The sequence below is a fragment of the Petaurus breviceps genome, unplaced genomic scaffold (genome assembly GCF_028583685.1).
Source record: "Petaurus breviceps papuanus isolate PSGF00001 unplaced genomic scaffold, PetGlider_PUasm1.0 91041, whole genome shotgun sequence".
NCBI lineage: Eukaryota > Metazoa > Chordata > Mammalia > Diprotodontia > Petauridae > Petaurus > Petaurus breviceps.
In genome coordinates, this window is record NW_027187400.1 from 3647189 (window position 1) to 3666651 (window position 19463).

Sequence of the window (19463 nt, forward strand, 5' to 3'; positions counted from 1 at the left end):
GAAGGAAGGAAGGAAGGAAGGAAGGAAGGAAGGAAGGAAGGAAGGAAAGGAAGGAGGGAGGGAGGAAGGGAGGGAGGGAGGGAGGAAGGAAGAAAGGACGGAAAGAACCTCGCACAGTACCTGGCACAATGTAGCTGCAGTATAAATGTTTCTCTTCCCTCTCCACTCCACTCCCCTACAATTCTAAAAATCCTGTGCAGTCAGGCAGACTTGGCATTCCCTGGCAGACAGCTCAGAAGAAGCCTCCCTGCTGCCATCTCTTGGTTAGAATGAATATGACAGGAACCTGGCCTCAAAATACAACGAGTTTCCGCCAGTGTGAGCGTGACTTTAGCTTGCTGGTATACTAATCACGTAGGAAGACACACTCACACATACAAAATGAGTGCATGCTCCATCTCATTGCCATCAATGAGTCTCCTTCTTTGTCCTGGTGTGGGAAAGTCAGCCAATCAACAAGAGACTTTTTAGACATCTACTCCATGCTAGGCACAGTACCAGGCTCTAGAGGATACAAAGGCAAAAATCCTGCCTCAAGGAGCATACTTTCTAATAGGAAGATAACATTTGCATATGTAAGTAGATGCAGAATATTCACCAAAAAATGCAGCATAAATGGGGAAGGGGAAGGGAATACTAACGTCTGGAGAAATCAGGAAAGGTTTTATGTAGGAGTCACTTGGACAGTTTTGAAGGAAACAAGGCATTCTAAGGATAGAAGGAGGAGAGGGTGCATTCCAATCATGGGGAACAACCAATGCAAGACCCAGAAAGGGGAGACTGAGCATCATACGTGAAGAACAACAAGAAAGCCAGTTTGGCTGGATGGAGAGGAAGACACGAGATGGAACAAAGTTGAAAAGCTAGGTTGGGGCCAGGCTGTGAAGGGATTTAAAATCCAGACTATTTTATGTTTGATCCTAAAGACAATAGAAAGCCATTCAAATTTACTGAGGAGAGGAGTGATCGGGTCAGACTTAAACTTCAGGAAAAGCACTTTGGGAGATAAGCGAAGGATGGATTGGAGCAGGGAGAGACTTAAGACAAGAAGATCAACTAAGAAACTATTCAAATAGTCCAAGTGAGAGCTACTAAGACCTAAACTAGGGTAGCAGCATGAGTAGAACGAAGAAGATGGATGAAGGGGTGGGGGGGAGAGGGTGGCAGCAAGAATGCCCACAACAAGTGCCCACTGTATGCCAAGTGCCCACTGTGTGCCTGGAACTGTGTTAAATGCTTTACAATTGAATTTGATGGTGATAATGATGGTTCTGTCATCATTATTGTTATTTGCCTCTCAAAGAGGACCAATGACATCACAAGGGTGATGTCTTGACTTGCAAGTAAATTTGATGAGAGACAGATGGTAGATGAGAAAAATAAGGTTTGATGATTGGTTGGACATATGGGGATGAGGTGAGTAATGAGCGGAGGGTAATGGTGATGCCATTAACAGAAATAGGGGCATTATGAAGGGGATTTGGGGGGAATGATAATAGTCTCAGTTAAGATGCCTAGCTTGAAATATTCAATAGGCAGTCGGAGGTGCATTAATGGAGTTCAGCAGAAAGACTAGGGTTGGGCATATAAATCTGGGAGTTGTCTACATAGAAATGAAAACCAAACCCATGGGAGTTGGTGACAGAGTATAGAGACAGTCCTTGGGAAAGTGAAGTCACCCCATCAGGTAGCTGAGTCTCAAGCAACATGCTTAGGCCCTTTCCAAGTGACCGAATGGTCCAACTATATTCGAGGATGGTGAGATTTTAACTAAGGTAGACACCAAGAACTAGAACCATTTGCAAATATTCCAGTCTCAGGTAATCAGACAAAATGAAACACAGGGTCTGCAGAATTCCTTTGGAATAAGTGCTATATTAGGATATTTATCAATGTTTGAGATGTCTCTATCTGCATATCCCCCTTCATCTCTATGATCTAACTGAACTGCATGACTTGCGGACAAACAGGTGTGTTCATTCATCACCGGTGAAATTGCAAAGGAGTAGAATCTTTTTTGGAAATCAATGTGACTGTTGCAGTAAAGGTTTAAAAGTAGCAATGACTTGTGACCTGATAATTCCATTGTCTAGCATGTATACTAAGAATGTTATCAAAACCAAACAAAAAAGCTATCCATTACAATATTTTTATAGCATCATTATTTATAACAGCAAGAAACTGGAAGTGAAAGGTTAAATTATGGCCCATCAATATTATAGAATTCCAAAATGCAGACAAGATGAACAAGTATGAGAAATATAAAGAAGGTGGGAGAGAATTTTAAGAAATAATGCAAACTTGGGGCGGCCAGGTGGTGCAGTGAGTAAGAGCACCAGCCCTGGCTTCGGGAGACCTGGGATAGGTTCCAGCCTCAGATACTTGGCACCCACACAAAAAATAACTGGCCATGTAACCTTGACCAAGTTACTTAACCCCAATTGCTTTAAAAAAAAAAAAAGAATGCAAACTGGGAAGAAAAAAAAGCAGAACCTGAAGAAGAGGGAACACGTCATGTCCATACAAAAGGAATAATGAACAAGAATAAACTTAAGGGGGCACAGTGAATAGAGCACCGGCCCTGGAGTCAGGAGGACCTGAGTTCAAATCCAGCTTCAGACACTTAACACAAAAACTAGCCATGTGACCTTGGGCAAGTCATTTAACCCCAACTGCCCTCCAAAAAAAAAAAAGAATAAAAAGGGAATCACTAAAGAAAAAAAAAGCATGGCATTTTTGCATTGAAATCCCTTTATTTTTGGTGTAAATCATTACATTAGGAATGTAAGTCCGAAATAGTTTTGAGTATTACGGTATATTTTAATATATGCATTTCCTCTGTCCCCTGATATATTGTTATTCTGAAGATGAGGAATGTATCTCATTTTTCTGCATACTTATCCCACTTCTCTCTCAACTTCCCTCCTAACTCTCCAGACTTTTCCACATCCTTTCTCCACTGCAGGCTCCTCACCCTGGAGATGACTTCGCCCACATGATCTCCTTCTCACATTGATGAATTCTTCTCAGGGATCTCTCATTGGAGGACACAGCCCGGCTGAGCCATGTTCACTTTTCTCCTGACTCACCCCTACACAGGTAGCTTTCCCCTCCCACCCCACCCCCATCCTGCTTTACATTTCTATTCTCTTGCACAGTGCCCGGCACATAGTAAGCCCTTAATAAAAGCTTTAGCTATTACCTCTTTAGCACAGTCCCTTATACTCTATAGGCACTCAATAAATGTCAAAGAATAAATGAATAAAAGAGTACACTTTCACTTCAAAGGCTCTCCCTTACTTCAAAGGCCTTCCACACAATACATTTCAGGATGAACAACAAATATATGGAATTCATTATCCCAGGAGGAGTTATGAAAGCATAAATCAATCCAAGTAGGTTTAAATAAAATGTTCAATAAAAGATCTATCATGAGTTATCAAGTATTTGAAAGGTTGTCAGGAGGAAGAGAAATTAGACTTGTTTTGCATAAGAGACAATAAGACATCACCAACCAGAGATGGGATTTTTTTTCTGTACATAAAGGACAGTTGGAAAGTCATTTTGTGCTTCTATATCTCTACTGAAAGGAAACAAAGTAGACTTAAAATGAAGAAAACCTGCTCAAATCCTGCTTCAGACACATACTAGCTGTGTAAGACTGGGAAAATCACTCAACCCCTGTTTCCCCATCTGTAAAATGGGGAATTGGACTTAATAACCTCTCAAGTCTCTTCCAACTGTAAATCAGTGATCCTATGGTCTCATGAACTTAGCTAGAAACCCTGGCACTTGTGTGGACCACGCAGTTAGCATGACACTTGACCTAAAGAAAACCTGGACAAAGACACATTCTTGCTTCTAGAAGTACTGGGGTGGGGGTTGGGGGAATCCCTAGAAGAAAACTGCAGTACTTACAACTTCAATTCTCAATTCTTCAACTGAGATACTCACTATAACCTATTTTCTTCAGTAAACATCACAAGGATTAAAAAAATGTTGCATGTAGAATATCTTTTTAAAATTTTACCATGTAACCACCCATTTGGAGGGCATTTACTATTCAAAGGTGGGCAAATGCATAGGACAGACTGGTCATCTCTAATCTATAAAAATAAGTTCCCCAAGCTCAATGGTACTTGGGTGGATGAAATAATGGTAATTGATAGCTGAGATAGGAAACGAGGCTACCTAATTCTTACCTTACTTTTACTTTATCTGCAAATAAAATTGATCTTCTTACTGGAAAGGACAGACAAAATGATTCAAGGGAAGTCAATACTGAAGACAAGTTTGTATACAATGAGAGAATACTTAGCTGTCCTTGATGAGGGCTCCAGGCGCAGATGATCTGCAGTCTAGGTTACTGAAAGAATTGGCAGATGTCATTGCTCAGTTATCGTTAGGAATATATTGTGAAACTGATGATATAAAACCAAAAAATAGCAATTAAAACTTTAAAAAAAAAAAAGAAAGGTTGTAGAGAACAGAAAAGGTAGATCAGGATCAGAAAAGAACAAACGATGAGATTTTCAAAAAGGAGAAGAGTATTTAATCTGTTAACTGTAGGACAGTGAGGTTGACTTTGATTCCTGGCAAAATTCTAAAATAAATACAATTTTTTTAAACAATTTTTTCACTTTTACTTTTTTGGGAAAAATGTTTTATTTATATCTTATTTTTATAAAAACCTGCATTTCCCTATATGTTCTTCCTCTCATTCCCTGGTGTTTTTTTTTTCTCTATTTTAAATTTGTTATGACAGAGCATAAAAAGGAAGGGAAAAAACAACCCAGCAAAGCCAATCAACAGATCAGAAAAAAAATTTGACATTATATTCAGTGTTCCATATCCACAGTTCCCCATATCTACAAAGAAACAGAGAGATGCCTGTTTTATTTATATCTCTTCATGACTCCATGGACCATAGCACACCAGGCCCTTTTATCCTTTAATGTCTCCCAAATCTGTCCAAGCTCATGTTCATTGCTTCCATGAAACTATCTATCCATTTCATTTGCTGCCAGTCCCTTCTCCTTTTGCCTTCAATCTTTCCCAATATTGGGGTCTTTTCCAAAGAGGGTCTTCTCATGATGTGGTCAAAGTATTTAAGCTTCAGCTTCAGTATTTTGACCTTCCAGTGAATAGTCTGAATTAGTTTCTTTAAATATTGACTGATTTGATTTCCTTGCTGTCCAAGGGACTCTCAAAGTCTTTTCCAACACCAAAATTTGACAGCTTTGATTTGGCAGCACTCAGTTTTCCTTATTGTCCAATTCTCTTAGCCATACATTATTACTACTGGTAAAACCCCACTTTGACTATACAGACCTTTGTCAGCAAGGAGATGTCTCTGCTTTTTAGCATCCAGTCCAGATTCTCCATAGCTTTCCTTCCATGGAGTAAGCGTTATTTAATTTCATGGCTGCTATCGCCGTCTGCAGTGATCCTTGAGCCCAAGAATATAAAATCTGACACTGCCTCCATTTCTTCTCCCTCTATTTGATAGGGACCAGTTGCCAGGATCTTAAATTTTTTGTAATGTTAAGCTTCAAACCAGCTTTTACACTCTCCTCTTTCACCCTCATCAAGAGACTTCTCAATTCTTCTTCACTTTCTGCCATCACAGTGGTATCATCTGCATACCTGAGATTGCTGATGTTTCTCTTAGCAACCCTAATTCTAGCATTTGATTCATCCAGCCTGACATTTCAGAGGATGTATTCTGTATATACGTTAAATAAATAAGGTAACAATATACAGCCTTGTCATATTCCTTTCCCAATCTTAAACCAGTCAGCTGTTCCGTGTTCAGTTCTCACTGTTGCTTCTTGACCCAAATACAGGTTCCTAAGGAGACAAGTAAGATGATCTGCTTTTCCCAAGTCTTTGAGGATTTGCCACATTTTTTGTGATCCACACAGTCGAAGGCTTTAATGTAGTCAACGAAGCAGAAATAGATGGTTTTGGGGGTGGGTTTGTGTTTTTTTTTTTTTCTGGAACTCCCCTGCTTTCTCCATAATCCAACAAATGTTGATAATTTGGTCTCTAGTTCCTCTGCCTCTTTTAAAACCTTTGAAAGCCTTCATTTCTGGTCATTTTTAGTTCACATACTACTGAAGCCTAGCTTGCAGAATCTTAAGCATAACCTTGCTGGCATGTGTGATGAGCACAATTCTTCAGTAATTTGAACATTCTTTGGCACTTCCCTTTTCTAGGACTGATGCTTAAACTGATCTTTTGCAATCTGCTGCCCACTGTTGAGTTTTCCAAATTTGCTGGCATATTGAGTGCAGCACTTTAACAGCATCATCTTTTAGGATTTTAAATAGCCCAGCTGGAATGCCATCACCTCCATCAGCCTTATTGTTTGCTATGCTTCCTAACGCCTTCATTCTCCAGGATACCTGACTCTGGATCAGTATCCACACCATTGTGGTTGTTGGTGACGTTAAGATCCTTCTTGTATGATTCTATATATTCTGGCCACCTCTTTAATTGATTGTGGGACATGGGAGACACTGGCACAGGACCACTCAGCATGGCATACCCACATCAGAGAAGGTGCTGTGCTCTGAGCAAAGTGGAATTGAAACAGCTCAAAGGAAACGCAGGATGTGCAAATTTGGAGAATCACCCCCACGTTCACAGGGACTATTTGTGCCCAACCTGTGGCAGAGCCTTCCAAGTTCCTATTGTTCTGATCGGCCACAATCAGATACATTGAAACTTGACTTTAGCACAGTGATGCCATTTTGGTCCTCTTCAAGAACGAAGGACAGCAACCAATCTCTTTTACTTAAGTCCCCACCATTTTCATCTTTTATCATTTCCATTTTTACATGAATCATTCTTTCAATCTCTCTAATTTTCTTGAAGACAGCTCTTGTCTTTTCCATTGTGTTATTTTCTTCTATTTCTTTGCATTGCTTATTTAAGAAAACCTTATCTTTCCTTGCTATTCTCTGGATTCTGCATAAAGTTGGATATGTCTTTCCCTTTCACTTTTCTTCTTTCCTCCACTATCTGTAAAGCCTCATCAGATGGTCATTTTGCCTTCTTGCTCTTCTTTTTCTTTGGAATGGTTTTTGTTGCTGCCTCCTGCAGCAACAAATATTGCAAACCTCTGTCCATAAATCTTCAGGCATTCTATCTTCCGGATCTAATCTCTTAAATCTATTCATTGCCTCCACTTCATATATCATAAGAGATGTTATCTGGGTTATACCTATATGGTCTGATGGTTTTCCCTATTTTCTTCAATTTAAGTCTGAATTTTGCAATAAGAAGTTCATGATCTGAGGCACAGGCAGCTCCAAGTCTTTTTTTAGCTGACTGCATAGAGCTCCTCCACTTTTGACTGCAAAGCATATAATCAATCTTATTTCAGTATTATCTATCTGGTGATGTTCATGTGTAGAGTGGACTTTTGAGTTGTTGGAAAAGAATGTATGCTATGACCAGTAAGCTATCTTGACAAAACCCTATCAGTCTCTGTCCTGCTTCATTTTGTTCTCCAAGGTCAAACTTGCCTGTTATTCCAGTTATCTTTTTTTTTTCTTTTTGGAGGGGGGAAGGTAGGGCAACTGAGGTTAAGTGACTTGCCCAAGGCCACACGGCTACTTTTTTGTGTTAAGTGTCTGAGGCCAGATTTGAGCTCAGGTCCCCCTGACTCCAGGGCCGGTGCTCTATTCACTTCACCACCTAGCCACCCTTCCAGTTATCTTTTGATTTCCTACTTTAGTGTTCCACTCCCCTGTGATGAATGTGATGTATTTTTTTCAGTGTTATTTCTATAAGATGTTGTAAATCTTCATAGAACTGAGCAACTTTGACCTCCTTGGCATCAGTGGTTAGAGCATAGACTTGTATTACTGTGAATGGTTTGCCTTGGATATCATTCTGTTATTTTTGAGATTATACTCCAGTACTATTTTCTCACCCTTTTATTGACTATGAGGGCTACTCCATTTCTTCTAAGGGACTCTTGCCCGTAGTAGAATATGTGATGATCACCTGAATTAAATTCATGTAAGTTCACTGACACCAAAGATATCAATGTAAAATCTTTCCACCTCCTGTCTGACCACATCCAGATTACCTTGGTTCATAGATCTACTCCAGGTTGCTATGCAATATTGAACTTTATAGCATCACACTTTCCTTTCGTCACCAGATGAATCCACAGCTGAGCTTTGACTTTGGCCCAGCTGCTTCATTCTTCTTTTTTTTTTTTATAGCAATAGGGGTTAAGTAACTTGCTCAAGGTTACACTGGGTGTGGTGCTGAGTATCCGAGCCCGGATTTGATCCAGGTCATCCCGACACTGGAGCCAGTACTCTTACTCGCTGAGCCACCTGGCCGCCCCTCAGCTGCTTCATTCTTTCTGGAGCCACCTGTAGTCCTCCTCCATTCTTCCCCAGTAACATGGTGGAAGCCTTCCGACTTGAGGGGCTCATCTACCAGTGTCATATCTTTTACCAAACTTTAATACCACCAATGGGGTTTTCTTGGCAAATATACCAGAATGCTGTGCCATTCCCTTCTCCAATGCCTCACCTTTATCAGTACTCTTATTATGATCTGTCTTTGATAACCCTATGCAGCATAGCTCTTAGTTTCACTGAGCTACAAAAGCCTCTTTGCCAAAACAAGGCAATGATCCAGGGGTGGGGATGACCCAGCAGAGAAGGTTAATGAGGATCATTCAGATAAGACCAAAAAGAAAGAACCAGGAGAGCAACAGCATAAAAACCCAGAGAGGAAAGAGTGTCCAGAAGAAGGATATACAGAAGTAGGATATAGCCAGTCCTACCAAGGGCCCAAGAAGGGCAAGACCTGAGAACAAGCCATTGAACTTGGCAATAAAGAGATCTTTGATGCTCTTAAGAAAGAGACTTTAGTTTAGTGGTGGAGGTGGGAGCTAGAGAGCAACAGGGAGGAGAAATCAAGAATGTAGAGGTTCCCTAAGGAGCCTTACAGTTCCCTAAGGACCATGACTTTCATTCCTGCAGCTGGTATAGTGCCAAGCACATCTCAGCCATTGTTTGTTGACTGAACAATTGATTAGTTGGTTGATTTTCCCAGGAGTTTGGTTGGGAAAGGGAAGAGATATATCAGTTGATAGCTTGAATGAATAGGAGGTTCAAGGGAAGAGGAGTTTTTAAGGGTCTTTATGTATCTAAATATCTATTGTGCCTTTAAAAGGTGTGGTGATGTCTGTGGGCATCAGGGGAATAACTAGCAGATAAGGAGAGCTGGGAAAGTAGGAGTGAGAGAAGGGATGGTCAAAAGGACAATCTACCAGGCGAGACCGAAGGAGATAGAACCATGTACACAAGTAGAGAGGAGTTGGTGTTGGCCAGGAAAAGGGTCACCTCATCAGCATTATTTTTTAAGCATTTAAAAACAAAATATTGGGGAGGTGGCTAGGTGGCGCAGTGAGTAGAGTGCTGGCCACAGAGTCAGGAGAACCTGAGTTCTGATCCGGCCTCAGACACTTAACAAAAAAAAAAAAAAAACCTAGCTGTGTGACCTTGGGCAAGTCACAACCCCAATTGCCCTCCAAAAAGCCAGAAAAAAAATTTTGTTTGGAGATGGGAGGTAAGGCAATCGGGTTGATTTACTCAAGGTCAGACAGCCAGTGTCAAGTGTCTGAGGTAAGATTTGAACTTAGGTCCTCTTGACTCCAGGGCCAGCGCTCTATTCACTGGATCACCTAGCTGCCCCTTTTAAGTATTTCTTAAGCACCTATTATGTACCAAGCACTTTACTCAACTGTGAGGAAACAGATACTAACATCAGGTAGTCCTCAGGCCAAAAGGAGCTTCTATTTCCCTGTGCATATGGGCAAGGATGGGGAATTTGGTGCATACATGTTCACTTTTTCTTCTAACACCAAAGGAAAGGAGAATATGGAAAATAATGTTGTAATTATTGGTAGTAGGGAAAAGGGAATGAGTTATGGATGGCCCCAACTTTTTCAGTGAAATATAAAACAGGATCTTTTGCTGACAGAATGAAGAAGGGCATGATAAAGAGCTGAGTAAATAAAAACCGAGTTACTGGAACTTATTTTTTAATAAACATCCCAGAGCTTATACATCTAAAACCTATTGTCACCTTCAAAGTAGTAATTCAATACAATAATCATTTATTAAGAACCTCAGGGGACCGCTAGGTGGCACAGTGAATAGAGCACAGGCCCTGGAGTCAGGAGGACCTGAGTTCAAATGTGTCCTCAGACACTTAACACAAAAACTAGCCCTGTGACCTTGGGCAAGTCACTTAACCCCAATTGCCCTCCAAAAAGAAAAAAAAAAAAGAACCTCAGGTATACTAACAAACATATAGTAAGCACTTAACTGTTACTCTGTCTACCTACCTACTTATGTATCCAATGTGAATAAACTAGAACTTTATATGATATTTCAAAAATAAATTTATACATTTTTAAAAGGGAGGAAATAAACACTGTGTGGGAATTTGAAGGTTCCTATGTAAATCAGAAGAACACTTTTTGCTTCCTGGTCTCCTTGACCCCTCTGCAGCTGCTTAGTCTGCCCACAGAGCCCATACATGATTCTTCTGTACATCCTGGGCTCTAATAATTAGATTCATAAACTCCTCAAGCAGACACAAAAACAGGTCATGCAGGATGGGGGTGGGAGTATGCTATGTCTCTATCCTGACAATAATGTTGTTGATCAAAACATTTTTTTGACTCCCTTTTTGGGACTGGCCCTTAAAACCTCTGTTGTATTCTTTTGGTTGTCCTGTGCTAGTAAATTTTCATTCTTTAAGGATAAATTTCATTTCTGAAAAGGGCCAAAAGTGATTAAACTAAGTAAAGTCATGCTGAGTTGGAAAAGAGGTGTGACTAGAAAGTAATGAGATTGGTTTTCCTGTGGGGCAATGAAAGTGAGTGAAAATGAAGACCAAGTTCCCTTGAGGTCCTAGGCAGTGACTGCTGGAATGGAGGACCATTGGTATCTCTGAAATGGAGCCAAGAGCCCAGTAGTTAGTAGCCTCAAAGGATGCCTATTAAAATGTTCAATTGGCTTTAAAATGTTATTGAATGAGTGACAAAAGTTCATATTCCCATAGGGCTTTAAGGTTTAAAGTGCTTTCTTTCCTATAGTCCTGTGAAGTAGACAGGGTGTTGATGAAAATGATAATAATAGCTACTATTTATTCAGTGCTTATTATGTACCACTCACTCTGCTAACATTATTTCATTTAATCTTCATAACAATCCTGGAAGGTAGAAGCTATTAGGATCCTCATTTTACAGTTGAAGAAACTGAGGCAAACAGGGTTAAGTGACTTGCCCAAGGTCACAGAGTTGGTAAGTGTCTGAGGTCGTATTTGAACTCAAGTCCTCTTGACTCCAGGCCAGGCACTCTATCTACTGTGAATTTTAGCTGTGAATTGATGAGAATGAAAGTTTCTAGTACTGAAGCTTACAAAAGTTGCAGCTAGAGGGGACCTTAAGTAACTTTGTGAAGTTATCTGCTCAAGACTTGGACAAAAAAGTGGATGATAGCCTTAGAAAGGACACACACTTGGAAAGCTGGTCAAAAAGTAGGTTGGCATGTTTGGAGAGGTGAAAAAAATAAACATTTTAATTCTATTTTTTAAGTGGTAATTTTTTGTAGAAATTATAATTCATTTATGGAAAAACTATTTTTCTCCAAGGCTTGTTTATAGCTGTTTTAGAAGAAATGAGCTGAATCTTCTTCTAGGTTTTGTCTTGAACATTCCTTGCATCATAATAAATCTTTATCCTTTAAAAAAAATCAGTTGGCATGACCTGGCAGAATGAAAATGAGTTTGGAGACAACCAAGACAAAATGGCCTCTTGGTGTCACCTCACAACGTTCTCCATCAGGAGTGTCCAGGGTTCCCCTAATGAGGCAACAGAGACACCAGCTGGACAGTTCTGGCCTGCTCCATCTTGACTGTTAAACACTAAAAAAACAATTCTGCTTCTTCCTGCTTAAGATCCAGAAACTCTGCTCCACTTCTGCTAAAGTCATGTAATATTTCGCCTTCCCAGTTGAATCCTTCCAAAGTGCATTAACAATCAGTCAGTGGGCCAATAACAGTCATGAAGCATTTATTATATGCCAGGTACTGTGCACAACAGACTTCGGAAGGACTAGAGGATTCCTAGATTATGAAGGCAGTATCAAAAGTGTAGGGGATTCTTAGGTCAGCAGGAGAGGTCTGTGACACCAGGATCGAAGCTAGCCCAAATCGCCCCAGCAGCACCGGTGATGGGCCTTGGAAAGTGACCCAACAGCAGCTTTGGGAGCTTTCAGCCCAAAAATGATAAGGGGGTCAGATAACCAGTTCATAAAAGATTACGGGGGACCCTTTACTGGTACAGCTGGCACTGATTGGCACCTATTGCCCATAGTTCTGGGTTGCATTCCCGGGGCAGAGAAGAGTGTTTGTGGTCAGTCACAAGGGAGCAGGAGTCCCAGTTGCAGTACCAAGGCAGATAGGAGCACCAGCACTTGTGGCTTCAGGAGAGTAGGGAACCTAGTCGTAGTTCCAGAGCTGAGAGGAGTGCTGCCTCTTGCAGGGGAACAGGGGTCCTTCTTGAGTAAAGCCCAGAGTGAACACTAGGAGAGCAGTGACCATACCTCTCCATAGATCATACCACCTTGGAAGTACTGAAAAATTGGAGAACCCCAAAACAAGCTCTGAAAACAGCAGCACAGAGAAAGCCTGAAGTTTGGAAGAGTGCCTCGCTACCCCCAGGAGAGTAGAATTCAACTTTAACATAAAATTCAAAGTCAACAAATAGGCTGGAAAGATGAGCAAACAGCAACAAGAACTTAATCATAAAAAACTCCTATGGTGGCAGGGAAGATCAAGACACAAACTTAGAAGAAGACAACAATGTAAAACAGTTATTAACAATCCTCAAAGAAAAATGCTAATGGCACCCAAGTCCAACAAGAATACCTGGAAGAGTTAAAAAAAAGATATAAGAGTGATAATGGAAAACTGGGAAAAGATATGAGAGTGATGGAAGAAAATTATGAAAATAGAATTAACAGACTGTTAAAAGAGGCACAAAAAATACTAAAGAAAAGACCTCCTTAAAAAAAAAAAACACAGAGATAGCCAAATGAAAAAAGAGGTACAAAAACTCACTGAAGAAAATAATTACTTAAAAATTGTAATTGGACAAGTGGAAGCTAATGACTCCGTGAGGCATCAAAAAATCAAACAAACTTGAAAGAATAAAAAACATAGAAGAAAATGTGAACTATCTCATTGGCAAAACAACTGACTTGGAAAATAGATCCAGGAGAGATAATTTAAGAATTATTGGACTACCTGATAGCCACGGTCAAAGAAAAAGCCTAAACATCATATTTCAAGAAATGATCAAGGAAATCTGCGCTGCTATCTTAGATCCAGAGGATAAAATAGAAATTGAAAGAATCCACCAACCACCTCCTGAATGAGATCCCAAAATAGAAACTCCCAGGAATATTATAGCCAAATTCCAGAGCTCCCAGGACAAAGAGAAAAAACTCCAAGCAGTCAGAAAAAAAGCAATTCAAATATCATGGAGCTATGGTCAGGATCACACAAGATTTAGCACCTTCCATGTCAAAGGAATAAAGGACTTGGAATATGATATTCCAGAAAGCAAAGGAGCTAGGATTACAACAAGAATATCCTATCCAGAAAAATTTTATGTAGTCCTTCAGGGGAGAAAAATAGACATTTAATGAAATAGAGATATTTCAAGCATTCCTGATGAAAAACCCAGAGCTGAACAGAAAATGTGACATTCAAACATAAGACTCAAGAGAAGCACAAAAAGGAAAACATGAAAGAATAATCATAAGGGACTCCATAAAGTTAAATTGTTTACATTCCTATGTGAAAAGATGACACGTCTAACTCCTAAGAATTTTATCATTATTAGGATAGTTAGAAGATGTCTATGTAGACATCCCAGATGGCTCTGGAGGAGAAAGTGAGGCTGGTGACCTTGCGCAGCCCTCCCTCACTCAAATCAAAGTCAACTGCAAGTCATGTCATCATCTCTCTGATGTCATGGTCCTCTTCGAAAATGAAGGACGAATACACAACATAGACAGAGGACATGAGTGTGAGTCAATTATGTTGAGATGATCTCCAAAGAAAAATCAAGGGGTAAGAAAGAGAGATGCACTGAGAGAAGGGGGAAGGGAAAGGTAGAACGGTGAAAATTTTCTCACATGAAAGAGGAATGCAAGGATGAGCTTATATAATGGAGGGGGAAGGAGGGTGGGTAATACGTGAACCTCACTCCATCACAGAGTTCAAGGAAAGAAGAACATATATGTGTGTGTATATGTGTGTATATGTATATCCATGTATGTATATGTGTGTATACATACACACAAACTCAGTTGAGTATAGAAATCTGTCTTACCCAATAGGAAAATTGGAGGGGAAAGAAATAAAAGATATGGGGGAAAGAGGGGAGTTAGAGAATTATAAAAGGGAGGGTGGATTAAGGGAGGCAGTGGCCAAAAGCAAAAGACTTTTGAGGAAGGACAGAATAAAAAGAGAGAGTTCCTCCTATATTGAGAATCCAAATAGGAGGTGATTTGAGTGCCCTCCACTGAATGGAAGAAGGTAATTCTTATGGGGTGGACCTTAACCTAATCCTTCTAAGAGCTAGAGGGAGGAGAATGACTGTAGATAGTCTATTTTGTAATCACATACTAGAGTTGGGGAAAGGGGAGAGAGGAAGTGATGTTCTCCTCCAAAGAGGTATTCTGTTTGTTAAATTTTTTTAATCCATTCACCTAATAAAAGCCTTTTTCCTTTCATCCAGATCTGTCCCACTCACCTTTCCAAGGGATTTTTCCCAGGAGTCTGGAAAGGGCTTTAGAGAAAAATATGATTTCCTAATATTTGGGGAGAAATTGAGAAGGAGATTTATGCTTCCACATAAAGTACTTTCAAAGACAGGAGAGAACACTAATTGGGGGAGTCTACAAAGACTTCATGTAGTAGGAGATGCTAAAGTTGGGCATTGAAGGGAGATATGAGTTCAAGAGATAGGAATTTCAATGGGAAAGTTAAGTATTCAGAGCATGGGGCTAAGATGGAGAGGTGGGAAACTGATTGTCTATGGACACAGTTCCAGAAGATAAATAATGATATTTGATTACATGCCACCATGGGGAGGAGGGGAGAGGGAGGAGAGGGAGGGGGAGAAAATTTGAAACTCAAGGGATTGTAGAACTGAATGTTGTAAACTTAAAAGTCAATAAATAATTTTTAAGTAAATTTTTAAAAAGATGAATAATGAAGCACGCTCTGTGCTTCCCCACACAGGTAATGGAATTGTGATGAGTTATAAAGCACGAATTTTCAGACATGGCCAAAGTGGTCATTTGTTTTGACTGTGAATATTTGTGATGCGGTTTGTTTGTTTTCTCTTTTTGTCCATTTGGGAGGAAGGGAAGGAGAAGAAAAAGAAAGCTAAGAACAGGGCTTCCTCCCCCAAAAGAAAGAAAAGAGGGGGGGAAGAGGTTCATTAAAACATTTTTAAATGCACCAAAAAAGAAGGTCGAAAGGAATCACAGATAATCAGGATGACTCCCAAAGTAACACATTGAATTTATGAAATACTTAAAAAGAAAAGCAAATTTTATACATGTAAGAAAATTAGTTTTCTATATTTTCCTGTTTTTCTCTTCTATTTTGTATAGAGAAATGATTGTTTTATTTGGTGTTCATTAAGTCCAGAATAAAAATTAAATTTAAAAAACATTTTCAAATGTAAAAAAATTTGAATGTCCCATATGGTAAACAGCAAGAAGTCCAGTTTGACTGGAACCTGGATTGCATGAGAGGAAATAATGTGAATTAAGTCTGGAAACGCAGGCTGGAAATGAGCCTGTGAAGGGAATCAAACCAAAGCAATAGGAAAATTTCCACGGGTAACAGGGGAGTGACTTTTGTTTTTGGAGTGACTTTGTTTTTGGAGTTGGTAGTCATGTGGAGGATTGATGCCTTTCACTAAATCGGAAGGATTAGTAATGACCAATTCTACATCTGTGTTTATGCAGCATTCCTTACTACTGCTATAAACCAGTGAGCCATGTGTTCTCAGCATAACATACCAGTGAAAATCTCTAAGGACAATTTTTAGTAGCGTAGGGCAGATATAAGCCTAATAGTGGGTGGTATGTGGGTCAAAGGGTATATGCAATTTTAAAGCCCTTTTGAGGATTGTTCCTAATCATTCTCCAGAAGGGTTGAACATTCACAACAATTTCAAGACACACTTGAAAATCACAAAGTGATTTGATGAAATTTAAGAAAATCAAAAAGTGACTTTCTGAGAGAGCAGTCCCATCTACTCAATAGTTCCCTATTGCTCCAGGATCAGATATAAAATCCTCTGTTTGACGTTCAGAACCCTTCTCAAGCTCATCCTCTCCTACTTCTCCAATGTTCTTCCATCTTACTCCCTTCTCTGCAAGACAGTCTTCCATCCCATGACACTGGCATCTTCTGCCTTTCTTTGCATCTCCAGCACTTAGCACAGTGCCTGGCACACAGGAGGCTCTTAATAAATGTTTATTGACTGACTGACGCACTTCTACAAAGAGTCACTAGTTTGTTGCTATCACTTTACATGTTTGGGGTTCATTTGCTTTATGTGTAAAAAAAAAGGATGGGGAGACAGGGAGAAAATGAGTTGTGCTGAATCTTTAAAGGCTGCTTTTAAAAAATTAATTATTTTTTTTAACATTTTTTCATTTTCAAATTCCTTCCCTCATTTCAGCCCCTCTGCCAACCACTGAGAAGACAAGCAGTATGATACCCATTATAAATGTGAAGTCATGCAAAACATTTCCTCATTAGTCATGTTATTTATTTTAAGTAATAAAAGTAGTGAAAAACAATATGCTTCAGTCTGCACTCAGAGCTTATCAATTCTCCCTCTGGAGGTGGGTAGTATTCTTAATCATGGGTCCTTTGGAATTGCCTTGGACCATTGTATTGATCAGAGAAGCCAGATCTTGCGCAGTTCATTACCATTACAACATTGCTGTTACTGCACACAATGATCTCCTGGTTCTGCTCGCTTCACTTTGTATCAGTTCACATAGGTCTTGCCTTGCTTTTCTGGACCTCCTCCCCCAATCATTTCCTACTGCACAATATCATTCCATCACGATCATACACTACAACTTCATCAGCCATTCCTTATTTGATGGATATCCCCTTAGTTACTAATTCTTTACCACCACAAAAAGAGCTGCTATCGATATTTTTATGCATGTGGGTCCTTTTCCTTTTTCTTTGGGATACAGACCTCGTGGTGATATTGCTGGATCGGAAGGGTATGCACAGTTTTATAGCCCTTGGGAATAATTCCAGATTGTTCTCCAGAATGATTAGACCAGCTCACAATCTAAGGCCCTTTGAAGCTCTTCCATTCTCTGGTTCTAGAGCATCACTCCAAAATAAGAATCGGTGACATCACTAGTATGGGCCCACACCCACGAGTATAGACTCCAAGCTTTCCAAACCTATTGCATGATTTTCATGAGCTGCTGCCACCAAAGGATTCATCACCCAGTGGTTAAACTCTCCAAGTCAAGGAGTTACAGTGGAAAGTCATGGATCTGAAGATATGACCTGCCTATATAAGTGGAAGAATTCCATCTCTACAGTTTTCTACTTAGAATTAATCAGTCATTCAGTCAATAAAGCATTTCCAACCTCCAAGATCAAAGATATGACCCAGTGTTTGGCCTTTAAAGCCCTACATAGCCCAATTCCTTCCAATATTTCCAGTCTTCTCACACATTTCTCCATCTTCTTCACCATCTCTGCCATTCAATGACACTGGCCTCCTTGTTCTTCCTCACACAAGACACTCCCATCTCTTGATTTCAAGTGTTTTTACTGGCTGTGCCCCAGGACTTTCACTCTCCCCTTCCTTATCTCTGCTTCTCTAGCTTCCTTCAAGTCTCAGAATTCCTACCCTCTACCAGAAGCATTTTCCAGTCCTAAGTCTTAGCGTCTTCCTTAGGAAATTGTCTCCAACTTATCCTGCCTATAATTTGTTTCTCCATAGTTGTTTGTATGACTGTCTCCTCTGTTAGACTGAGATCTCCTTGAGAGCAGAGGCTGTTTTCCCCTTTCTTTGTATCCTCAGTTTATAGCATAAGCCCAGAACATAGTAGGAGCTTAATAAATGCTTGTTGACTTGTTATTATGTGCTTATTATGTGCCAATCCCTGTGCTAGGCTCTGGGGATAGAAGAAAAGACAAAAAACCAATCCCTATCTTCAAGAAGCTTACATTCAAATGGGAGAGACAACATATGCAAGTGATGTTTATGTACCTATATGGTATGTGCTGGTTACAACATGAATGTAATGGAATATTACTGTGCTATGATAAAAAAAAATTGATGACTACAGGGAAGCATGGAAATATTTATGAAATCTGACACAGACCCAAGAAAACAATATACATAATGATGAAAACAATATAAATGGAAAGAACAATGACAAAACAACCGAAATTGAATGCTATAAAATCAAAATGATTAAGCTTGGCCCCAAAGAGAGACGAAGGATTATGAGTGTGGAACACTACATAGAATATCAGATGTTTCTGATACGTTTTTTTTAGTTTTGCTAAATTTTTCCATCTTTTCACTTCTTAAAAGGGGTAGTTCTCTAAGAGGGCAAGAGGGAAAGGAAACATTGGGAAATGTAGGCAACATAAAAAAGATACTAAAAATTTTTAAAAAAGAAGGAAAAGAAGGGATCTGAGGAGAAGAGGAAGGAAGATATCTTAAATGAATGGCTTGGAGGCCAGAGAGCATATGATCAGCATTCTTGCACCCAAAAACTAAGTGCATGGGAATTTTTTGGCAGTAGGGTAAGGGAAAGAAGATTATGAGCTCTATAGTCTGCAAGATAGAAATGTGTAAAGAGTGGTGGAATTGAAGTTAGGGGATCTGATTTTGAATATAAGTTTTGCCACTTTGTAATGAATCAACAAACACTTATTAGAAGCCTACTATGTGCCAGAGACTATTAATTCTGGGGTTACAAAGAAAGACAAGAAGTCACTTCTCTCAAGGAAGTCAGTCTACTGTGGGAGATTACATGCAAATAACTATGTACAAACAAGATATATGCAGAGTAGATAGAGGACAATCTTACAAAGGAAGATACTAGCAGCCAAGACAAACCATCTGCAGAAGAAATCTGAATTTGAGCTATACTTTGAAGGAAGTCAGGAAGGGAGAGACAGAGACAGAGAGAAAGGGAGAGAGAGACAGAGAGGAAAGAGAAGAGAGGGAGAGAGAGAAGAGAGACAGACAGACACAGAGAGAGAGGGAGAGAGTAGAGGACAGAGAGAGAGAGAGAGAGAGAGAGAGAGAGAGAGAGAGAGAGAGAGAG